The sequence below is a fragment of the Monodelphis domestica genome, chromosome 7 (genome assembly GCF_027887165.1).
Source record: "Monodelphis domestica isolate mMonDom1 chromosome 7, mMonDom1.pri, whole genome shotgun sequence".
NCBI lineage: Eukaryota > Metazoa > Chordata > Mammalia > Didelphimorphia > Didelphidae > Monodelphis > Monodelphis domestica.
The window spans coordinates 185282949-185307156 of NC_077233.1; the positions used below are offsets into that span (position 1 = coordinate 185282949).

The window sequence follows — 24208 nt, forward strand, 5'->3', positions numbered from 1 at the left end:
GGGACTGATCTCCTTTCTTTGCCCCAACTATCTAAGGGCTTGGGCCTTTTGGCCCAGCCTAAACAGAGGGGGTATTTAAGCCCTATTCCCTTCTCTCCCCTTTCTCTCTCTCTCTCTCTCTCTCTCTCTCTCTCTCTCTCTCTCTCTCTCTCTCTCTCTCTCTCTCTCTCTCTCTCTCTCTCTCTCTCTCTCTCTCTCTCTCTCTCTCTCTCTCTCTCTCTCTCTCTCTCTAATTCCTTTCTTCCTCCTGTTTGTAATTAAACTCTATAAAAGGCTGACGGCTGACTTGAGTTTTCATTTAGGAATTACATAGCTGAATTCCTTGGCGACCTTAAATTAATATATATCAGTCTTTTAAAGTAATTTCCTTGTCACAAAATCCCTCAATTGTTAGCAGAGATGCTTGAGTTGCTGCCCTTTGGGCCGAATGCCCATCAACTCCAAAGTGTCCAGTGGGGCCCAGGCCAGAGTTAAAAACCTTTCTCCTTAATTATTCTTATCTGTTCAATTTCACTAGGGACTCCTGTCTTCACCACTTTTAGTGTTGATTTTATGAAGTTATTTTTGGTGTTGGGGGAAGGGAAGGCAAGAAAACTTCACACCATACTCTGCCATTTTCCCATTATGTATCTTCCCACATAGCCTGAGGAAATACTTGTTTCATTTACAACTACTTTAGGTACTTGAAAGATAACTATTAATACATGTATATCAATGCAATCTAAAAATTGAGGAAAAGAATAGTTCTTGTAGAAATGAAATACTGTGCTATTAAAATGCATATTGAAAGCATTTAATTAAAAGTATTTTTATCAGACTCTTGAGTAGCAGGGAATAAAGAATGCATGCCCAGTTTCTCCATAAACATTTGACATAATTCTAGAAATACAGTCAATAGTGATAAGACAAGAACAAAATTGGAGGCATAAACATTAACAAGGAGTAAACAAAATCACTTATTTGTAGGTGACTTAATATACTTATGAAACCTCAGAAAATTCCAAAATAAAATGTGAGAATGGCATCAGTAAAGAATTAAGGTACAAATTAAATCCATGAAAATCATCAGAATCTCTATAAAGTACTAATAAAAATATAGAAGGAATAATAAGAAAAATCTATTCAAAATAATTACAAAATGCTTAAAAGTATGGGAACTCATCCACTAAGTCACATGCAAAATTTATGTAAATATAATTTCATTCGATATGAATAAAATGCATCAGTCTTCTCAAATACAGGAAAACAAATAATTGGTATAATATTCATTCTTCAGGTTTCAGAAAATAAAAGTAATGAAACTCCTTGATTTAATTTATAGTTTTAGTGTGATAAATGACATAGGAGATAATTTATAGAACTAGGTAAAATGGTAACAAAATTCATCTGGAAGAACAAAAGGTCTATGGGCACTTTCCATGAAAAACAATAAAAAACAAACACAAATAATGGGGATAAAGTGTTGGCAGATATGGAAATGATTTTTTAAAATGGTGATAATACAACTATTTGGTATTGGTTAAAAAAAAGATAAAGATAGAAGTAGATCATTGGCACAGATTATATAAGGAATAGAAAATAATATCCCAGTGTTTGATAAATGACACACTGATAAGAACATAAAAGGTATGATAAAGATGTTAAAGAGATAATGCCCTGGAAAAAAAGTTGATTAACACTCTCCATGTTGCTTTTAGAGCTGGTCTAAATGCTTCTGAACTATTTGTCAAAAAATCTGAGTTATTTGAAATGAGTAATTAATTTAGAGTTCTCCATTCTTTTTTTTATCAATTTCTTAATTTTATAACATATATTAAAAATATAATCAGAGATATCATACAGATGCCTTTTTCTTATAAAGTTAGAATCCTTAATCTTACAATGATGAGAAATAACTTTTCTGATTAGAATGCAAAATATAACTATGTTACCATTTACACTGAGATATTTTACTGAGAAAAAATTCTGGCACAAGCTGTTGTGCAGCTGAAAGACACTATACTACTATAGCAATCTTTCAGTAAGAAAGAAATGTAACTTTTTTAAAAGTATTTTTTTTTACTATACATGTCCTTGTTAATCATTTATAATAAAACATCTCTTTTGTCAACTACAGTGCATGATCTTTAGTTATAGTCGTTTACCCTACAATAAATCCACATTGATAGCAGGGGCTTACTGTGTGCAAAGGGGATGTTTGAGTATGAAAATGTATTGCCCTAAATCAAGTCAGTTTTCCCACCATCCTGAGAACAAATATTTATTAAGCGTGAGAAAAACTGTATGGCTTAGCGACTAGCAAGAGCCCAAGAAAGGCGTCCAAGGAAGCAGAACACAAACAAACACTGCTCATGGGACCTATACAAAAATTTGGCAGAGTTAGTATATTCTTACCAAACTACAGATAAACCAGATCATTTCTGTAAGGATTTCTTATTACAAAAAGAAAAAAATCTGAGAAAATAGAGAATGTTTTATTAAATCAATAAATGGTCAAAAGAAGATAAATGAAATGACAAAGTCTTCTAACACAAGGAAAATGTTCTAGCATTTAATCCTCTGCATGTATGTAGAGTGTATATTAGAATATGCATCTAGCTATATGATTTTGTATTATTTAGAGCTCTTATGTTACTTTGGAGGTACCTCTTATACTCTTTTATGCTATTCTGTATTTTAGTTGTGTGATTCATCTAAAAGGTTAAGCAACTTGCCCAGTGTCACAAACTTAAGTTATAGAATTCCAATTGAAGCCCTCTCACACCAATCCATCATTTGACAAATAAGTACCTAGATTGTACCTTCCTAAGGGATACAAAGACAAAAATTAAATAATGCCCTCATGGAGCTTATTTTCTATTGGGAGAGATGTCAAATGTTCCAGCTCCAGCTCTGTCAATCTCTATTCACATCTACGTACATACAAGATAAATGCAAAGTATTTGGGGGGGGGTCAAGCTATGAGGAGGAGGTGGTTATGAAAGGCCCAATATAGAAGGTAGTATTTGATCTCTACTTTGAGGGTAAAAAAGGAATTCTGAGAGGCATACTGAGAAGTGGATACATTCCAGGCAGGAAGGAAAAAGCTAATGGAGACTGTAAATTGAACACGATATGTGAAGAATTAAAGAACTTTTTAAGAAGGTCAGTATGGCTGGGCTATAGGACACATGAAATGAGTGGGGTAGAAAGGAAGTAAATATTTATATAATACTATGTGCCAGGCATTGTGCTAAGCACGTTATATTATTTGATACTTACAACACCCTGGGAGGGTGGTGTTGTTATTATCCACATTTTACAAGTGAGGAAACTGAAGCAAGAAAGATATTAAGTGATTTGCCCAGGGTCACACAGCTAGTGTCTGAGGCTATATTTGCACTCAGGTCTTTCTGACTAAAGGGTGAGCATTCTATTTAATGTGCTACCAGGTACCTCAATAAAGAGGAATAATGTATAAGATTAGAAAGACAGGTTAGAGCCAGATTGTAAAGGGTTTTAAGTGGCAAATAAGAATTTGTATTTGATTCTAGAAATAAAAATAAGCTACTGGAGTTTACTAAAAAAGACAATGCCTTGCTTAAGACCTGGACTTTAGAAATACCACTTTAGTAGCTGTGTAGAAAATAAAACAATAGCATTTATTAAACATCAAATATGTACCAGGCACTATACTATGCACTGGGTTTACAAAAGATGTAAAAAAACAGTTTCTGTCGTCAAAGACATTATAATCTAATTGGGAAGACAACAGGAAAACAAATATACATAAAGCCAGCTATATTCAGGATAAAGAAGAAATATTTAACAGAAGTAAGATACCAGAATCAAGAGGGGCAGGGGAAGATTTCTTGTATAAGGTGGGATTTTAGTTGGAACTTGAAGTCAGGGAGGTCTTAGAGTGAAAGAGAGAGAGAGTATTTCAGGCAGGGGGGACTGCCAGAGAGAATGCCTAGAGCTAAGAGATGGGGTGTTTTGTTTGTGGAAGTCAAGAGGCCAGTGCCACTGAATAGAAGAGTATGTGTTGGGAAGTGGGATGTAAAAAGCCTGGAAAGGGATAGGTTATGAAAGGCTTTAAAAGCCAATTAGAGCATTCTGTATTTGCTCCTATGGGTAATAAGAAGTCACAGAAGCTTAGTGAATGTGGGGAATGAAATGATTAATGCCTACATTTTAGGAAAATCACTTTAGTGTTTAAATGAAGATTAGATTGGCTAGACTGGAAAGAAGAGACACTTGGCTAGCACAGTTCCTGGTACACAGTCAGTCAGCACTTAGTCAATTCTTATTAACAGGCCAGGAGACCATTTAAGGGTCTACTGTAATATACTAGGTGAGTAGAGATAGGAACTTGGACTAGGATGAGTCTATGTGAGTAGAGATTGACACTTATAAAAAATATCATGGAGAGTCGGGGATTTCTAGGTAAACATGGAGGCAGTCTAGATGCAGGACTCTTCCTCTCCTCACCACCTACCAAAACGGACTACCTCAAAAAGCCAAAAAAAAAAATCCAAATTCACGAGAATGAAGGGACTCTACAGTAAGGTGCAGCATTTAAGGTACATGGGATTTGGGAATTTCCACATCATAAGGGGGTGAAAAAGCTTCCACCAAAATGTGAGCTGATCCACCCTTCCTTACTCCACCTATGGAGCCAGAGTCAGAGCCAATGAGTGCTAGAATCAGTGAGTGAGCGAGGGGCAACACTGGAGAGAGTGAGGGGCACCTCTGGGTCCTTGGCAGCTGATTGACGCCACCGAGGACCTACCCCTAAGAGAAGCTAGAGCTGAAGCCACAGCAGGCTGAGGAGCTCAGACTGTGGGCGCCGGCACAGAGAGAGGGAAGCAAACAGCGGAAGCTGAAGAGACTCAAGAGCTGGCCTCAGCCAAAAACCTTGATCCATAGCTACATACACAGAGAGCCTGCCCATCTCATTCAAATTTCTAACTGGAAAGGGAAGGAAAAAACCACCACAGTAATGGCAAACAGTACCCAGGAACAACAACTTCCAGACACCAAGAAAAACAAGAAGAAGGAGTTGACCTCGGATAATTTTTACGGTGAAAAAAATCCAGACTACAGAGGAAAAAGAAGAGGAACTACAAATAAATGCAACAAAACCTTCCAAAAAAAAATTGGAAATTGTCCACAAGCTCTTGAAGAATTTAAATGGGAACTTAGCAAAAAAAAAATGGAAGCCTTTTAGAAAGAAAAGTGGGAAATAGTACAAAAAAAAATAGCAGTTTAAAGGACAAGAATTCCCAATTGGAGAAACAGCTGGAAGCCATGAAAAGCAAGATAGACCAAACTGAAAAGAAAAAAAACAAACAGTACTTAAAGACCAGAATTAGGGAATTGGAAGTGAATGACCTTGCAAAACAGTAAGAATGAATAAAGCAAAGTCAAAAGACTGAAAAAAGAAGAAAATATAAAATATCTCATTGAAAAGATGATGGATCAAGAAAACAGAGTACAAAGAGACAATTTGAGAATCATTGGTCTACCTAAAAACCCAGAAATAAACAAAAATCTTGACATCATACTACAAGAAATTATCCAAGAAAACTGCCCTGATATTCTTGAACAAAGGGGCAAAATAGACATTGAAAGAGTTCATAGAACACCCCTCTACACTAAATCCTCAAAAGACAACTCCCAGGAATGTAATTGCCAAATTCCAGAGCTTCCAAGTTAAGGAGAAAATTTTACAAGAAGACCAAAAGAGAGAATTCAGATATCAAGGAGCACCAATCAGGTTTACACACGATCTGGCAGCTTCCACATTAAAGGACCTCAAGGCTTGGAATATGATATTCATAAAGGCAAGAGAATTGGGTCTTCAACAAAGGATAACCTATCCATCAAAACTGACTATATAATTCCAGTGGAAAGTATGGGCATTCAACAAAATAGAAGATTTCCAAGTATTTGTAAAGAAAAGGCAAGAACGAAGTGAAAAGTTTGATATCCAAACACAAAGATCAAGAGAAACATGAAAAGGTAAATAAGAAAGAAAGGGAAAGGGGGAAAATGTTTTTTATTCAAACTTTCTTCTTTTAAGGGCTCCAATAAGATCAAATTATTTATATTAGTAAATGGGGAAAATGTTATTTTTAAGTCTCAAAAATTGTATTCACTATTATAGCATTAGAGGAATCATTTATAGGAAGAGATAGGGGTAATAAGTGCTATAGGATGATATGCAAAAAAAAAAGGAAAAGGAAGGGAGGAATTGAAGATGGCACCAAGAAATACTTGAAGAAATAAAATAAATAGGATAATCTTTATCACACAAAGATACATATGGGAAGCGGAGGGGAAGAATACTCTTAAAAGAAGGAGAGGAAGAGAGTGCTAATATGTAATACTTAAACCTTACTCTTAGTGAAATCAATTCTGAGAGGGAAGAGCATCTAGATCCATTGAGATACTGAATTCTATCTTACCCTACAGGGAAAGTAAGAAAGGAAAACTAAGGGGGGTAGGGGAGAAGGGAATACAAAAAGGAAGGGAAAGAGAGGGGGGGGAGGGAACATAACAGACCCTGAAAAAAATAAGAAGGGAACAAAAAGGCAGGGGGCAGAAAGGGAAGCTTATTAAGGGCGGGGATTAGAGGGATTGATTAAAAGCAAATCACAGGTTTAAAAGGATATAGTAAAAGAAGAAAGGACAGAAATAGGAGAGGATATCAAAATTCTGGGGAATATACAAGTGGCAATCATAACTTTGAACATGAATTGGATAAACTCACCCATAAAAAGAAAACAAATAGGAGAGTGGATTAGAAATCAAAATCCTACCATATGTTGTCTGCAAGAAACATACTTGAGGCGGGTAGACACGCACAAGGTTAGAATGAAAGGTTAGAGCAAAACCTATTGGGCCTCAACTAAAAGAAAGAAGGCAAGAGTTGAGATCATGATACCTGACAAAGCCAAAGTAAAAATAGATCTGATTAAAAGGGATAGGGAAGGTAATTACATCCTGATAAAAGGCAGTATAGACAATGAGGAAATATTATTAATCAACATGGATGCACCAAATAGTATAGCATCCAAATTTCTAAAGGAGAAACTAGTGGAGATGAAGGAGGAAATAGGAGACCTGAACTTACCACTACCAAATTTAGATAAATCAAATCAAAAAATAAATAAGAGGTAAAAGATGTGAATGAAATCTTAGAAAAATTAGAGTTAATAGACATATAAAAGGAAAAATAAATAGGGACAAAAAGGAATATACCTTTTCAGCAGCACATGGTACCATTCACAAAGGCTGACCTTATACTACAGCATAAAAACATAGCAAACAAATGCAGAAAAGCAGAAATAATAAATGCAACCTTTTGAGAACATAATACAATAAAAATAATAATCAATAAGGGTACATGGAGAGGCAAATAAAAAATTAATTGGAAATTAAAAAATATGATTCTGCAAAACTGATTAGACAACAAATCATAGAAACAATCAGTAATTTCATTGAAGAAAATAAATGATAAGACATCTTTTCAAAATCTAAGAGATGCAGCCAAAGCAGTACTCAGGGGGAAATTCATATCCTTGATTTCCGATATGAACAAATTAGGGATGGCAGAGATCAATGAATTGGACATGCAAATAAAATAACTTGAAAGGGAACAAATCAAAAATCCCCAGATGAAAACTAAATTAGAGATCCTAAAAATTAAGGGAGAAATTAATGAAAACAAAAGTGAAAGAACTACTGAACTGATGAGTAAGACTAGAAGCTTGTATTTTGAAAACAAACAAAATAGACAAAGTACTAGACAATCTAGTAAAAAAAAGGAAAGAAGAAAACCAAATTAACAGTATCATAGATGAAAAGGGAGACCTCACCTCCAATGAAGAGGAAATTAAAGCAATCATTAAATACTATTTTGTCCAATTACATGGCAACAAATATGGCAAGTTAGGTGACATGGATGAATATTTACAAAAATATAAATTGCCTAGATTAATAGAAGAAATAGAATTCTTAAATAATCCCATATCAGAAAAAGAAATTGAACCAGTCATCAAAGTTAGGGAGTTCCCTAAGAAAAAATCACTAGGGCCTGATGGATTCACAAGTGAATTCTATCAAACATTCAAAGAACAAATAATCCCAATATTATACAAACTATTTGACATAATAAGCAAAGAGGGAGTTCTACCAAATTCCTTTTATGACACAATATGGTACTGATTCCAAAGCCAGGCAGGTCAGAAATAGAGAAAGAAAACTATAGAACCATATAGACCAATCTCCTTAATGAATACAGATGCAAAAATCTTAATTAGGATACTAGCAAAAAGACTCCAGAAAGTCATCATGAGGGTTATTCATTATAATGCAGTAGGATTTATACCAGAAATGCAAGGATGGTTCAATATTAGGAAAACCATCCACATAATTGACCATATCAACAAACAAACCAACAAAAATCACATGATTATCTCAATAGATGCAGAAAAAGCCTTTGACAAAATGCAACACTCATTTCTATTGAAAACACAAGAAAGTATAGGAATAGAAGGTTCTTTCGTAAAAATAATAAACAGTATTTATCTAAAACCATCAGCAAATATCATCTGCAAAGGGGATAAACTAGATGCATTCCCAACAAGATCAGGAGTGAAACAAGGATGCCCATTATCACCTCTGTTCTTTAACATTGTACTAGAAACACTAGCAGTAGCAATTAGAGAAGAAAAAGAAATTGAAGGTATTAAAATTGGCAATGAGGAGACCAAGCAGATGATATGATGGTCTACTTAAAAAATCCTAGAGAATCAACTAAAAAGCTAGTGGAAATAATCAACAACTTTAGCAAAATTGCAGGATACAAAATAAGCCCATGTAAGTCATCAGCATTTCTATATATCTCCAACACATCTCAGCAGCAAGAATTAGAAAGAGAAATTCAATTTAAAATTACCCTAGATGATATAAAGTACTTGGGAATCTATCTGCCGAGACAAACACAGGAACTATATGAACACAACTACAAAACACTTTCCACACAATCAAAACTAGATCTAAATAATTAGAAAAACATGAACTTCTCATGGGTAGGAAGAGCTAACATAATAAAAATGACCATCCTACCCAAACTTATTTACTTATTTAGTACCCATTAAACTACCAAAAAACTTTTTTTTACTGAATTATAAAAAAACCATAACAAAGTTCATTTGGAAGAACAAAAGATGAAAGATATCCAGGGAAATAATGAAAACAATGTGAAGCAAAGTGGCCTAGCAGTACTAGATCTTAAACTATACTATAAACAGTGGTCATCAAAACAATATGGTACTGGCTAAGAGACAGAAAGGAGGATCAGTGGAATAGACTTTTGGAGTATGTGACCTCAGCAAGACAGTCTATGATAAGCCCAATGATCCCAGCTTTGGGGACCAAAATCCACTATTTGATAAAAACTGCTGGGAAAATTAGAAGACAGTATGGGAGAGATTAGGTATGGATCAACATCTCACACCCTACACCAAGATAAACTCAGAATGGGTGAATGATTTGAACATAAAGAAAAAAACTATAAGTAAATTAAGTGAACACAGAATAGTATACATGTCAGATATTTGGGAAAGGAAAGATTTTAGAACCAAGCAAGACTTAGAAAAAAATTACAAAATGTAAAATAAATAATTTTGATTACATCAAATTAAAAAGTTTTTGTAAAAACAAAACTAATGTAACCAAAATTAGAAGGGAAGCAACAAATGGGGAAAAATCTTCATAACAAAAACCTCTGACAAAGTCTAATTACTGAAATTTATTAAGATCTAAATCAATTGCATAAAAAATCAAGCCATACTTCAATTGATAAATGGATAAGGGACATGAATAGGCAATTTTCAGTTAAAGAAATCAAAACTATTATTAAGCACATGAAAAAGTGTTCTAAATCTCTAATAATTAGAGAAATGCAAATTAAAACAACTCTTGAGGTACCACCTCATACCGAGCAGATTGGCTAAGATGATAGCAACGGAAAGTAACAAATGCTTGGAGGGGATGTGGTAAGGTTGGGACATTAATGCATTGCTGGTAGAGTTGGGAATTGATCCAACCATTCTGGAGGGCTATCTGGAACTATGCCCAAAGGGCACTAAAAGATTGTCTGCCCTTTGATCCAGCCATAGCACTGCTGGGTTTGTACTCCAAAGAGATAATAAGGGAAAAGACTTGTACAACAATATTCATTGTTGCACTCTTTGTGGTGGTAAAAAATTGGAAAATGAGGGGATGCCCTTCAATTGGGGAATGGCTGAACAAACTGTGGTATATGTTGGTGATGGAATACTATTGTGCTCAAAGGAATAATAAATTGGAGGAATTCTATGTAAATTGGAATGACCTCCAGGAATTGATGCAGAGTGAAAGGATCACAACCAGGAGAACATTGTACATAGAGACAGATACACTGTGGCACAATCCTGAACTACTTGAAGGGATCTATGAGAAAGAACACTATCCACCTCCAGAAGAAAAACTGTGGGAGCAGAAACACCAAAGAAAAACAACTGCTTGACTACATGGGTCGAGGGGGATATCGTTGGAGATGTAGATTCTAAATGAACATCCTAGTGCTAACATCAAGAACATGGAAATAGGTTCTGATCAAGGACACATGTAATACCCAGTGGAATTGCATGTGGATTACAGGGAGGATGGGGTTAGGGGAGGGAGGGATAGAATATGATTCTTGTAACTAAGGAATAATGTTCTAAATTGACTAAATAAAATAAATAAATAAATAAATAAATAAATATCATGGAAGTAGAAATCAGCAAGATATAGAAATGGATTGGATAGGGGTAAACTAAAAAAATTTTAAGTGTTTTGTTAACTTCGACAGAAATGTGAAAGGTCTAGTCACTGAGCCTCTACTATCTGATTGGTGAGTACATGGGCCTACAATATCTAGCAACTCCTATTATCTTTTTCCTATCTGTCCTACTGATGGCTGCACCTAGAAGACCATTAAACGTTATTACCCATCTTGCAAATGAACCTGAGTGAAGGAGCCCCTTTCACTGGAATTCCTACTCTATGGCATCAGTGTCTTTAAGTATGAGTAGATAATGTGATTAATCCAACTCTATGCTGCACAATCTATATTGGCCACGTTATTGCTATTCATTATCCTATAATATATGTAACTCTGCTATTCCTGTTTTCTGGATCTGGAACCAAAATCAACTCACTACTGCCATTATTTTAAGCATAAAAGTGAGAATAGTGGAGAAAGCACTGGACTAGAAATCAGGAAGAACCAAGTCCCAATCCTGCATCAAACATTTACTAGCTGTGCTATCATAGATGAGTTAATCTCTCCGACCCTTACATTCTTTATCTGTAAAATAAGGAGATTGAACTCCATGGCCTTCGAGATCCCTTACAGTTCTAAATCAATGGTATTACTTGAAAAAGGCTTATCACTTAATGCCTCTTTGATTCTACTCACTATCACATGATCTCCTGCCAGCAAGGAGATCACAGACACCATGGTATTGCATGTGAGTGCCTGGGCTGACATCTTCCCACTTGTAGAAGGCCCTTCCCAGTTTAAGGAAGACTCTTTAAATTTAACTTTGTTTGTCATAGCAGGATCATAGGATTTATAGCTGGAAAAAGATTGTAGGATTATGTAGTTCAACCTACATCACAAGTGGCAAAACTGGGTCCCTGAGAGGTGAAGAGAGTTGCACAAAGGTAGAAAAGTAATCAAAGTCACTGAACTGGGACTCAAACCTGCATTCTAAAACACCCTAGAGACTACATTTCCCACAATCCCCTTTTCCTTTTCCTGTTTGCGCATCTCCTTATGTGGATTGAGATTTTGAGTTTCTGTTTCCACCCATGAGGTCTCTCAAGCTGGTATCAATGTGGAATAGGGGGCGGGTTTTGGCCTTTCTCTGTTTTTTTTTTAATTTCTCTAGTTGTTTTTAATTTCTTTCTGCTCTAAGTGGATTTTAATAAAGAGTATTAAAATAATACTTGGATTATTGAATATTAATTTTAATCATTACATTTTTGGCAACTCTAGAAGAGACTTTAGAATTCAGAGCTTTTTTTTTTTTTAAGCTAGCAGTTTATGCCCTCGCTGCACTACCAGAGCACAGCTGCTTCCAGCAACTGTTAGCAATTGGCATTAAAACATCAGTTTGCCTAAACCCTGTGGTTTAAAACTGCTACTGGTTTGCAAACAAAAGCTGTTTATCTGCTGGGAGTTTTCAAAACCGGACTCCAGCTGCCCAGCTGTGGCTCTTTCCTCTAACTCTCCATCCACCTTCTGAGCCTCCAACAGCTATGAGTATTTCCACCCTGGCCTGTTGGTCACTCTCCTACTTGCCTAGCTGCCTTAATTTGGGGGACTTCGTGGAGAAGCCCCTCCCTGCCCACAGCCTAGAGAACAGCCCGATTGGCCATTCCTGCCCGCAACTTGGCCAATCCCTGGCTAAGCGGCAGGCCTACTCCTCCCCCACTGCTTTGAACTGCTACCTCAGCCATGGCACCCTGGGCCCACCCCAGTGCTGCTACTGCCTCCTGTAACTGCTGAAATTTAGTCATTTCTGGCTTAGCTCACTCTTGAAGTTGCCACATCTCAGAGTTTTATGCAGCTTCTGCCAATCTTCTCCTGTTCTAGCCGGTGAGTAAAAGTTTCCCTTTTCCTTGGCCCAGCACTAAAGGGATGCCCACTTTCCCTGCTGGACACCTGGTTGCCCATTAGCCTCTGCCAGGCTTTTTGCCTTGGCAGAGGGAATCTTGGTCCTCTTTCAAAAACCCCAGTCCCCTCCTTGTTTACCAAAACTGCCTTATTCTGTCTCTCTCAGACCCTGCCCAATTTTGTAGTCATAGCCTCCATTTTGGTTTCTGTCAGTCCCTAACCACACCCCTGATCCTGAAACCCACCCCTAACCACGCCCCTAACCCCTCCCAGTTGTACTGCCTTTTGGACACTAGAGGTGTGAGCACTGCTTCCCACCCCCCCCCCCAGTCTTTTTTCTCTTTTCTTCCCTCTTTTCTCCCTGCCCCCCTTTTCCTGCTTAGCCTTAGTGGTTGTTTAAAAATTCCCCTTCTTTTTTATGAATAAAAATCTAATTAAATAATAAAATAAAATAAGCTAAATACCCTCACGTTACTCTACCCCATACCTTATAATAATTAAAAAAATAAATCAATTAAAAATACAAATTTTAACATTTTGCTTTCTTCCTACATGTGTCATACAGTATTGATTTTTTCCTTCATTTCTCATTTTATGCTTTTGAAACACATGTCACTAGTATTGAAAAGGATGATGTTGTTTAACTATTTTTACTTTTTGCAATAGAATATGCTAAGATATCTGTTTACCTAACATATAAAAAGCATTCTAAAAAAGGCTTTGGACTATGGCAACCTGCAACTAGTTATTTAAATATTATGAGACTTTTGTTCAATGACTATGTCAAATCCAAGGAGAAATGGACCACAATGGAGCACATAACTTGTCCTGCAAGTTGCCAAACGAGCACAAAAAGGTAAAAGAAACTAAACCAATCCTAAGGAGATTGATGACATTTTGCAAAGAAATCAAAATGACTTGATCATGTGTGGGAATTGAAGTTGCTGCAATTTAACATGTGTTAAATGCAGGACTTCCTTGTACCACACTTTATATCAAGCATAGAACATCGATTGTTCTGGCTCCATTATCCAGAAAAAGTGAAGAAAAGGATTGAATCGGGGAATTCTATTTCCCATTTGTCTCTAGATCTAGTCTCCTTTTCTATTTTCTCTTATGATGTGGTAACTTACTGTAGTCCAGACTACTAAATTGGGTTAATGACTGATGGTTGTTGTACATTCATAGGACATGGATCACTACAAGAACCTGTTGTGAGTTGTGATATTTTTTCATTTATTTTTCTTTTTTCCTTCTTCCCAGAATTTTTTTTCAAGTTTTATTTTTATATTTTTATCTGACTCAGAGGTTATTTTTTAAAATTTCTTTGACTTCCTTGATATTTTTTGATACTTAATTCATATGCCTTATGACTCAACCAGGTATCCCTGTGTAACTCCTACATGGATCCTTGTATCCTCCTCAGGGGGGAATGTATTATTATTATTTTCCTCAAGGGGGCTATTGTTATGAACTTTGACTTGAATTTGAGCCTAATTTAGAACAAGAGACAACCTCCCAGAATCTAGAAAGCACCGTGCAGTTTCCTGCAGAGACCACATGCTGCACAAGAAGATCCAGATTGAACTTTGAGCTATGGCAAATTTGAACTTTGGGAGAGTAGAATGCTTTTGTTTTTAATGTATACTCTTATGCCAAAGTGGACTGCCCCCTAATTGGGTTGTTGTCAATGCACCTATTACTGGTTTTGTTCCTTTTCCCTTTTATTTTCTTCTTATCCCCAAATTATTATAATTTCCATTTAAAAACTGTAATATTTGTATATACCTCTAGTTCAAGTTATAAATTAGTTATGTTTTCATGATCCATGGGGAGACTGGTCACCCAAAGGATCACAGGGGAGTTGTATTGATTTATAATCTTGAACCCTAGAGACTACATTTCCAACAATCCCCTTTTCCTTTTCCTGTTTGCGCATCTCCTGAAGTAGATTGATGTTTTGAGTTTCTGTTTCCATTCATGGGGTCTCTCTGGCTGGTATCAGCATGGAGGAGGGAGTGGGTTTTGGCCTTTCTCTGATTTTAAAAATATTCTCTTTGTTTTTAATTTCTCTCTGCTCTAAGTGGATTTTAATAAAAAGTATTAAAATAATACTTGGAGTATTGAATATTATTTTTAATCTTTACATCACATTATTTTAGGCCCTCATAATCCTAGTCAAATTCTTGTGGGTTAACACAAGCATTTTGCTATCTTTCCTAAAATGAGAAACCTAAAAATGAATACAATATTCCAGATGTGGCTGAAATATAGTGATAGCATACTTCATTGTTAGTACTCTGGACTCAGCCTGTTCTGCCCTCCTCTTTATTGTATACATGACTACTGGCACACCCTGATCATGTGAGATAATTTCCCCTAATTTTTATTTTCCCCTTGCCCCTTCCCATATATTCTTCTTCATCTCACACTTCATTTTTCTCCTAAGATCCTAAAAATACCACTTCTGGGTTCAGGAAAATCATGAAAAAAGAATTTGTGTGTGTGTGTGTGTGTGTGTGTGTGTGTGTGTGTGTGTGTGTGTGTGTGTGTGTGTGTCCAGAGAGCTGGGAATAATGGTGGTGATGGGAATTAAGAGTTCCTGTGGAAACAGACCAAAATCCAGATAGTGTGAGCAAATTAACCAAATAAGCAAGGTGCTGACATAAAAGAGGAAGAGAATAAAAATCAAAACAAAAGAAATAAATAAAGAAAAATATAAGCGTAACAGCCCTAACCATGAATGTAAATTAATTATCTAATAAAACAAATGAAAATGACATAGTAGATATGCAAATATAACTCAACAGCTTGATATTTAATTCTTAGAAACACATTCAATGCTTAGCACAATTGCCTGGAAAACTTAAAAAAATAAAGACCCATGCCCAAATATTCAAATGGATCTATGATCTCATCAAGTAGAGAATTCCCTCCATCTATGCAGGTCACAACCTATAACACAGAAACCAAAGACATACAGAATGAAATTATAGTAACTTTACTGATATCAAACATTTAAATAATCTTTTTAAGAAATGCACTGCCATAAAAATATAAACTTTATGTTAATGTGAATGATACCATTACTCAAGGTTTTTACTATCATTCCCTACCTAATGACATTATTTTATTTAAGTAGTACAATACAAGAGAGGGTTATTTCCATAAGGGTTAATTCATTATAAATAATGTTTATATGATAACAAATAACATAGATGAGAAAGTGATATAATACTTCTAAAGAATTTTCTCTCCATTACCTTGTTTAATCTAATTTATGTCTCATGTGACTGGCTGAAAATCTTTGTCATGTATTCATAATTTATTAATAATTCTGCAGCCTAGAAAGATGTTATATAGGGTAGGCTTTGTTGATACAATATAAAGTACAATATACACTTTAAGTTAAAGCATAAAATACCTTATTTCCCACCAAATAGTGATGGTATTGATTTTATTGCAAAAGAAAATAAATAAATTCATTATGTCAAATCTTAGTGGAAAATGACAGTTATAGTCATTGGAAGGGAGCAGTGGAAAATTTATATTTGAACTGATATAGAATTGAAGGTCTCCCCAAAAGGATTTTTGGTTGGGGTGGCAATTCCAAATAAATCAAATTTCTGTCAGCTACATATTTTCAACCACTAGGGATAATTAGGTGAGAAAGCATTATGCTCACATAGCTAACAGTAATGAAATCGAATAATAAAATAATTTTAAACAAAGGAGACAAGACTGTTCAAGTTTTTTAACTGTGACACTATTTAACTGATGCAATAAGTGGGTCTCTAGAAAGCTATATGCAACCTATGTAATTTTAATTTAGAAGATATGAGATTGACATGTAGAGTTAAGAAGTTGTTGCCTGCTATTTTGCATCTAAAGCAAATATTAGGATAATTTCCTCCTTCAAAGACATTACTCTATTATTCTTAATTTGAATAATTGGTAAGAAATGGAAACATATGGTTTTAATTGAAGAGGAACATGTTCCATGTAAAATAATGCTCAGAGAAAGGTTACAAGTATAAAACAGTATTTTAAAGTAAAAAAACAAAACAAAAAACACTTTTTCTATAACAAAGCCCCAAATGTACATTCACAATGCCAAATCACACCTTCATGTTAACATTGATGGCACAGTTAATCTTTTTGCAGTTTAAAATGTAAGAACCATTAACTATCAACTATGAATTAGCTTAAAAACTCAAGTAACAGGATTCATCATAGAATCAATTTTCTTTTCAGAACTCATTTTTTATCCTTAGTACATGAATTCAAAACAATTTTTGTTTTGTTTTGTTTTGATAAACCCTTACCTTCTGTCTTGGAATCAATACTGTGTATTGGCTCCAAGGCAGAAGAGTGGTAAGGACTAGGCAAAGGGGGTCAAGTGATTTGCCCAGGGTCTCCCAGCTGGGAAGTGTCTGAGGTCAGATTTGAACCTAGGACCTCCCATCTCTAGGCCTGACTCTCAATCCACTGAGCTACCCAGCTGCCCCTTTTGAGTTTTGAAAGGTTCTGTGATTTCATCAGTAGTGTTTCTAGTGAGGAACTGTTGAAACAATGTAGATCAGTAGATTCTCTGCAACTTCTAGAGCATCAAGGACTGAAAAGTTAAATTACTTTCCTAAGGCTATATACCATATCAGAAGTAGAATTTGAACTCAAGCTTTCATGCTTAAGAAATAAACTCAAACATTTGTATATTTTCTACTGACCAGATTGTAAAAATAAAACCCAGAAAAAAATGTAGATACAGATTTCAAGTTGGGGGTATTATGAAGTACTACTATGTACAATATACCAGGAATTGGGCTAAGTGGTAGAGATACATAGAAAAGCATAAAATATTCCTTTTTCTCAAAGATCTGACAGTCTAATGGGGGAGACAACATACAAATAACTATGTATTGAGAAAAGCTTCTTGCAAAGATAGGACTTTAGCTGAGACCCCAAGGAAGTCAGGAGGTAGAAAGGAAGACTGAGAGCATTCCAAGCATGGGGAAGAATCAGTGAAAATGCTCAATCAGGAAATAATATTCTGTGTGAGAAAGAGTAAGGAGGCCATTGTCACATTGTCACTGAATTTCAGAATACATGGAGAAGAGTGAAATTTAAGATTGGGAAAACAGGAAGTTAGGTTAAGAAGGGCTTTAAAAGTTAAACAGCATTTTATATTTGATTTTGAAGGTAAAAGGAAGTGGGGGGGGTAATGGAGAATGATATTCCTATGCTTTAAGAAAATAAATTTTAAAGATGAATGATAGATGGAATGGGTAAGAGTCTTGAGATACAGAGACTAACCATAAGACTAGTTAAGCATATCAAGAAGAAGGTGATCAGGGGAAGGGGAAGGGAAAGGGATAAGGAGAAGTAAAGAAACATTAAACTCATACCATATGCCAGGCATTGTGCTGAGCACTTTACAAATATTTCATTTGGTCAACAGAGTAGGAGGATACAGGGAGACCAAGAAGATGAAGATGGAGAAAATGCCATTTAATCTGACAATTAAGAAATTAGTGGTAATGTTGGAGACCAGTTTCAGTTGAATAATAAAGTCATAATCTAGACTGCAGAGAGTTAAGAGAATGAGAGGAAAGTAACTAGAAGCACAGACTGTAGACAACCTTCTAAAAAAAGATTAGTCATAAAATGGGAGAGAAATATAGGACAGCAAGCAGGGATAGACAGACCAAACTTATTTTTTTGTGATGATACACTTAGACATGGGTATGCCAATGGCAGCAGAGAAGCAGTAAGAAGACAGGGAGAGAAGGAAGATTAGTGAGAGTGTAGAGATGCTGAAGGGGTCAAACTTCTAAAGAAGATAGGAGAGTTTTGCCTTGATAAGGAGAAGGATTCACCTCTTAATGTAGATAGGGGTGGGAGAAGATAGTAGACAGAATCACTGAGTGATATGAAACAAGGAGGGAGAGAGGAAAGGGAGCTCTCTTATTTCTTTTCTTTTTTAAAAAAAAATTAGAATATTTTCCCATGGTTACATGATTTATAATTCTCTCCCTCCTCCTGGAGCTGACAAGCAATTCCACTGGGTTATATATGTATCATTGTTCAAAACCTATTTCCATGTTATTCATAGAGAGGGAGCTCTCAATGAATGGCCTCAATTTTTTTTAGTGAAACATAAGACAAACTTCTTAACTAAGAAAGGTTATAGAGGCTTGAAGAATAATGGAAAAGTTGGAAAAGCCTATGTAATGAATGAGATTCTGGAAATATTACAGAAGTATAAAAGAACTACCTTATCATAATGAAGGCCTAGTTGAGATTATTTAACATAATTTTGTAGTGGGCCCAGTACCATTTTGTAATTTCTCTAGCTTCTTTCAATAGAACATGAGTAGGACCAAAGGCAGCAGATGGTGGGAATAATCCAAGGTTGGAATTTGGCAGGACAAAACCTTCAATAGGACAAAGGGGAAAAGGAATTTGAAAGAAGTCAAGTAGAGTTACACTAGGATACTAAAGGGTCAACATTAAAAAGGGAGGAACACAAGAATCATAGCCTAGGAGCGAACTGGGAGTGGGGGGAATGGAGGTCATGGTAAGTACAAAGAATATACAGTCTTCTACATTCCTGCATTAGAGATAATACATTCAAAGATTTAGAGTTCAAAGGGATTGCATGGGCAGCTAGGTGGCCAAGTGCTGCTAGATGGGTAGGCCTGGTGACAAGAGGCTCTGAAATCAAATCTGGCCTCAGACATTCCCTAGCTATGTGACCTTTGGCAAGTCACTTAACCCTAATTGCCTAGCCCTTACCACTTATCTATCTAGGAATAGATATGACTCTAGTCTGAAGGAAAGAAGGAAGAGAGAGAGAGGGAGGGAGGGAAGAGAAATTGTAGAGACTATCTAGTCAAATTCTCTTCATTTTAAAGATGAGAAAAGAGAAGTTCTGAGATATTGTCCCAAATCACACAGATAGTAAATAGTAAAAACAAGGATTCTAATCAAGGACTTCCAACTAAAAATCCAGAATTATTTTCATACTATGAAACTATGTTCCTCTATGCCCAAAGGGCTATAAAAATGCATACCCTTTGATCCTGTAATACCAATACTGGGTCTGACTATGAAAAAGATCATAAAAAGGGGGAAAGAACAATTTGGTTCATATAACTTTGGAAAATTTATGTGGAAATTTGTTATTATATGTAATTGGTAAAATAAAAGAACTTTACAAAAAAATATGTTCCTAAAAATTTGCATATTAACAATTTTCTAACTAGAATAAATCTATTGACTTAGAATATCACAACTATCTTATTTCATGTCTAATCAATTTTTAATTGATATTATCTGTTCATACTTGTATCTTTAAGTTTATCATTCCTATGACGCTCCCTTCACCAGATATCCATGTAAGCCAGAATAATTAGATGGTCTCTAATCAAATTAGTCATAACTACAAAGCTTTCTATAGGTTCAGCTTTGGGACTTTATGATTCTTTTGCAACCCTAGTCCCTCAAACCAATAGAAACTTGTCCTTTTCCCCAGAAACAGCTATTAAAAGCTTAGACCAGAAACTGGAATGAAAGGAAATCGTTTTTTGTTGTTTTTTTTTTAATTTGGAAATTTTTATTTAATTAATTTAGAATATTTTTACATGGTTACAAGATTCATGTTCTTTCCCCCCAACCCCTTCCTGTAGCCGACACACAATTCCACTGAGTTTTACATGTGAATGAATGGAAATCTTAACCAGAAAAAGAATCTTTTATCATTTAGTCAGGTCTTTGGGCTTCTATCCATCTTTTCCTCTCTCTCTCCCAAAGAATAAATGGTAATACTTCATTCTAATTTTTTTTCTCTAATTAAAAAGATAACTTAACATAGTGGATAAAGGTCTAGCCTTGGAATTAGAAGAACTTTATTCAAGTCCTATTTCCCACACATATAGGCTATTTGACCCTAACAAGCCACTTAAGCCACTATCCCAGGCAATATTATACAACAATCTGTAAAGGTAGAGTTTCACTAAAAGTTCCATATACCTAAAAGATCCACAAGTCCAGAAAAATAAAGAGTGTACTAAAATGTTTACATGTTTGTTTTTTCCTCCCTGGTTTATGAATTTTCCTGTGAAACAAAGCAGGGAAAGAATGAAGAATGCAAGGAGACTTTACCTTTCCTCCTTAATGTTTGTATCTTCTTTCTGATAATCTTCCTTTTATCTTCTATACATCTTGCTTTTAATAATTCTTTTTTGTTATCCTTTCATCCTGTTTGGTGGCAGGAACTATTTTTGTCATTCTTGGTATTCCTAGTTCTTAAGATATTGCTTAGTACATAATAGGTGCTTAATTGCTGCATGTTGATTTGATTTGATTAAATATCAGCACAGCCTACATGAAACTGTCCAAAATCATTTTGCAATGATGTTATTAATATAATTAGGTGTGTACAGGATGTACGAGGGCTTTGCCAAGTCCTCTACAGGGCTGTTTTCTTCCTTTGGTGTCCACCTGCTACCCAGCTCTAACTTGTGGCTCCAAGAAGTTGATGCATGCATAGTGTCCATACCCCAATAAACCATCTCATCAGGAGAGCTAAACCAGGCTGAGGGCAACTGACAGGCTGACTCATACCTATTAGTGAGTCACTGGGGCATCTACCCCAGGCAAGCGAGGACTTCCCCTAACAGAAGGAGCAGATGAGAACAATTTGTTCCAATGGCCATGAAGGCAACTGAAGTAGGCGTTATGGAGAGCTTTAGAGCTTCGTCAGAAATAAATGATGCTAAGGTCATTGTATCTGAGTTATCACTAGCCTTGTTTTTTGTCTTGCAACTGGACTATGATGACTCTAGGAAAGATGTCATTTTGGCCCTCTTTGAGTATGAAGGACAACAACCAAACAATATTATAACCACATCTGATCTCAAATTCCATTTCCCCATCATGGAGAATATAAAACCAAGCATCAGTTAGCAAATATTTACTAAGTATCACTGGTGTTCTAATATGCAATAAAACCAGGTAGGAAGGCGTATGAATGTATATACTATATATACTAAAAATCTATAAAGCACATTCTTAGCTATTAGGATTTCAAAAGCTCAAAAGGCAAGGTCTAAGAAGTTCAACCAAATATCTATCATTTCTCTTTCAGCAATGAGGACACCAATAACTTTAAACTTGAAGTGACAAAGTAAAATTATACTTAAATTTTTTCTTTTAAAAGGACCTTGATAGATAAATGTTCTAGTGCATCATTTTGGTTGGAAATGGTGTTCCATACATTAAAAAATAACAATAAAAAGATATATTATACTCTTGATTACTTTTCAAAAATACCACATGCAATTATTGTCTCAAAATTTTCAATTATCACTAAGATATTTTCTTTTAAAATTATAAACAAAAAGACCACTCAATTAATAGATATTACTGAACACCCTATCATGTCTGCTAGGTACTGGGGCCAGGGATGGAGAAGGGAAGATTTTGCAAAAATAGAATAAATTATAGCCCTTACTCTCAGGATAAGAACATGAGAGGTATAGAAAACATTAGAAAAATTTGTAATACAGATTTGCTATCTCTAAAGGCTTTTCCAGAAAAGGTAGAACTTGAACAAGGCCATTAGATTAGGTGAATGTCTTCTTATGTAGAAGGCACTACACATGGAGGGAAGAACAAGCATGACAAAGCTTTCTTTCTTGTTGTCTTCTAAATGGCATCTTTTTCTGGATCATCATCTGTGTCTAATACTCTAAGAAGTGCATATTTACAATTCCAAAAGACTCGTAATGAAACATGCTGTCTACTGTCAGAAAGCAAATAGACTCAGAAAGCAGAATGACATTTGTTTTTTCTCTTTTTTTTGAGGGAGAACATATAAAGCTAATGTGGAAATTTGTCTTGCATGACTAAACATTTGTAATAGGTTTTGTTTTTATGTATTCTCGATGGATAGGGGATAGGATAAAGAGGGAATTTGAAAATGAAAATATTAAGTATTTTGCTCTAAAAAATAAAAATAATTTTTTTAAATTAAAAAAAAGAAATGTGTTCACAAACATCCTGGTGTTTTCTTCTAAATTATTTTTTTTTTCTTTCCTCTCTATAGTTTCTCTCTTTGGAGCACATCAAACACCACAGATTAAATTCTCAACTCTATTCAAATGACTCATGGAACTATATATTCAGGAGAGAAAGGACAATATTTCTGATGAGGCAAATAACATGAACTACACATTAAGGGAAGAACAAGCACGACATACTCCCATAAGCACAATGGTACTCTGCAAATTGCCCAAACATGTTCATCAGGATGTTCCAACAGAATCTCAAACCAAGATTGTCCCAAAAAAGAACTAATAATCATTCCTCCTAAACTCACTGTTCTCTCAACCTATTTCTGTTAAGGATTATGCTTCTAGTCATCCAGGCCCCAAAACTCAAAGTCATCTTTGACTCCTTCTTCCTTAGCTTGCCCAGTATAGCCAATTAGTTACCAGATGTTGTTGATTCTACTTCCACAATACATTTCCCATCTGTCTTCTCTTTGTCTACAAAGCTATTATCTTTATTGAAAGCTTTATCATTTCTTTTCTGACTCTTGAAATTGTCTCCTAATGTGGTTTCACCCCTTCTAGTTTCTCCTCCAAACTATCCTCTACACAACTGCCAAAATAATCTTTGTAAAACTGGAAGGTAATTTGACAGACACCAATTAGGTGTGGAATAACATTTTATACTATAAATAATAAGAGAGGTATCTTGGTGTAACGAAGGAAATGCATTCCTAAAAGTCAGGAAGACCTGAGTTAAAGTTTATCTCTGACTTTATGATTTTATGCAAATCATTTGTTCTCTCAATACTTTGGGTAACTCTAGAAAACAATTAAGTTGCAGAAAAGATGCTGACCTGCATTAATAGAGGAAATTTCCTCTCATTATACTGATGAAATTATAGGTCCAGTTTCTGGCCCCATATTATAATAAATTAAAATTAGATACATGACCTAAATAGTAAAGACTATACCACAATGAAATTAGAATAGAAATATTGGGTACTAACTACTTTCCATAAATAAGGATATAAGAAGAGTTAACTAATCAAGAAATAAGAGCAATTACAAAAGTTTGGGGGTTTTGCTGGATACATGATTTTTATCTGCTATCAGGTGCTCTGTGCTACCTGTCAGCTACTGTAGTATTTGTAATGCTAGCTTTCTATAATTTTTCCCACAATGCTTCTCAAAAAAGGATAATATAGGTCATTTCAATCACATGAAACTGAAAAGCTTTCTGATAAAAGCAATGGAAGAAGAAAAAGAAGGGCTTCTGAATATTCTGAAGTTTTGCATCAAATATCTCTGATAATGGTCTGATATTCAAGATTTGTAAAGAAATAACAAATAATTCTGAGATACTACTTCACATCTATCAGATTGCCTAATATGACAGAAAAAGAAAATAATAAATGTTGGAGAGAATGTGGAAAATTGAAACACTAATGCACTGCTG

The 24208-nt window shown here is 35.2% G+C and overlaps 1 protein-coding gene and 1 long non-coding RNA gene across 17 annotated transcripts in view; one reads left to right on the top strand and one right to left on the bottom strand.

Moving 5' to 3' along the window:
- MRTFB (myocardin related transcription factor B) overlaps positions 1-24208 on the bottom strand; it is a 396134-nt gene that overhangs the window by 158301 nt on the left and 213625 nt on the right. The window lies entirely within an intron of this gene.
- LOC103093111 (uncharacterized) overlaps positions 1-24208 on the top strand; it is a 177743-nt gene that overhangs the window by 130565 nt on the left and 22970 nt on the right. Inside the window, exon 3 of one of the 2 annotated variants that reach the window (XR_008913627.1) lies at positions 22806-23077. The exons of the other annotated variant lie outside the window; for it this stretch is intronic. This is a non-coding gene — a long non-coding RNA (uncharacterized LOC103093111). Of the gene's footprint in view, positions 1-22805; positions 23078-24208 lie in introns of those variants that run through there. 2 annotated transcript variants of the gene reach the window in all.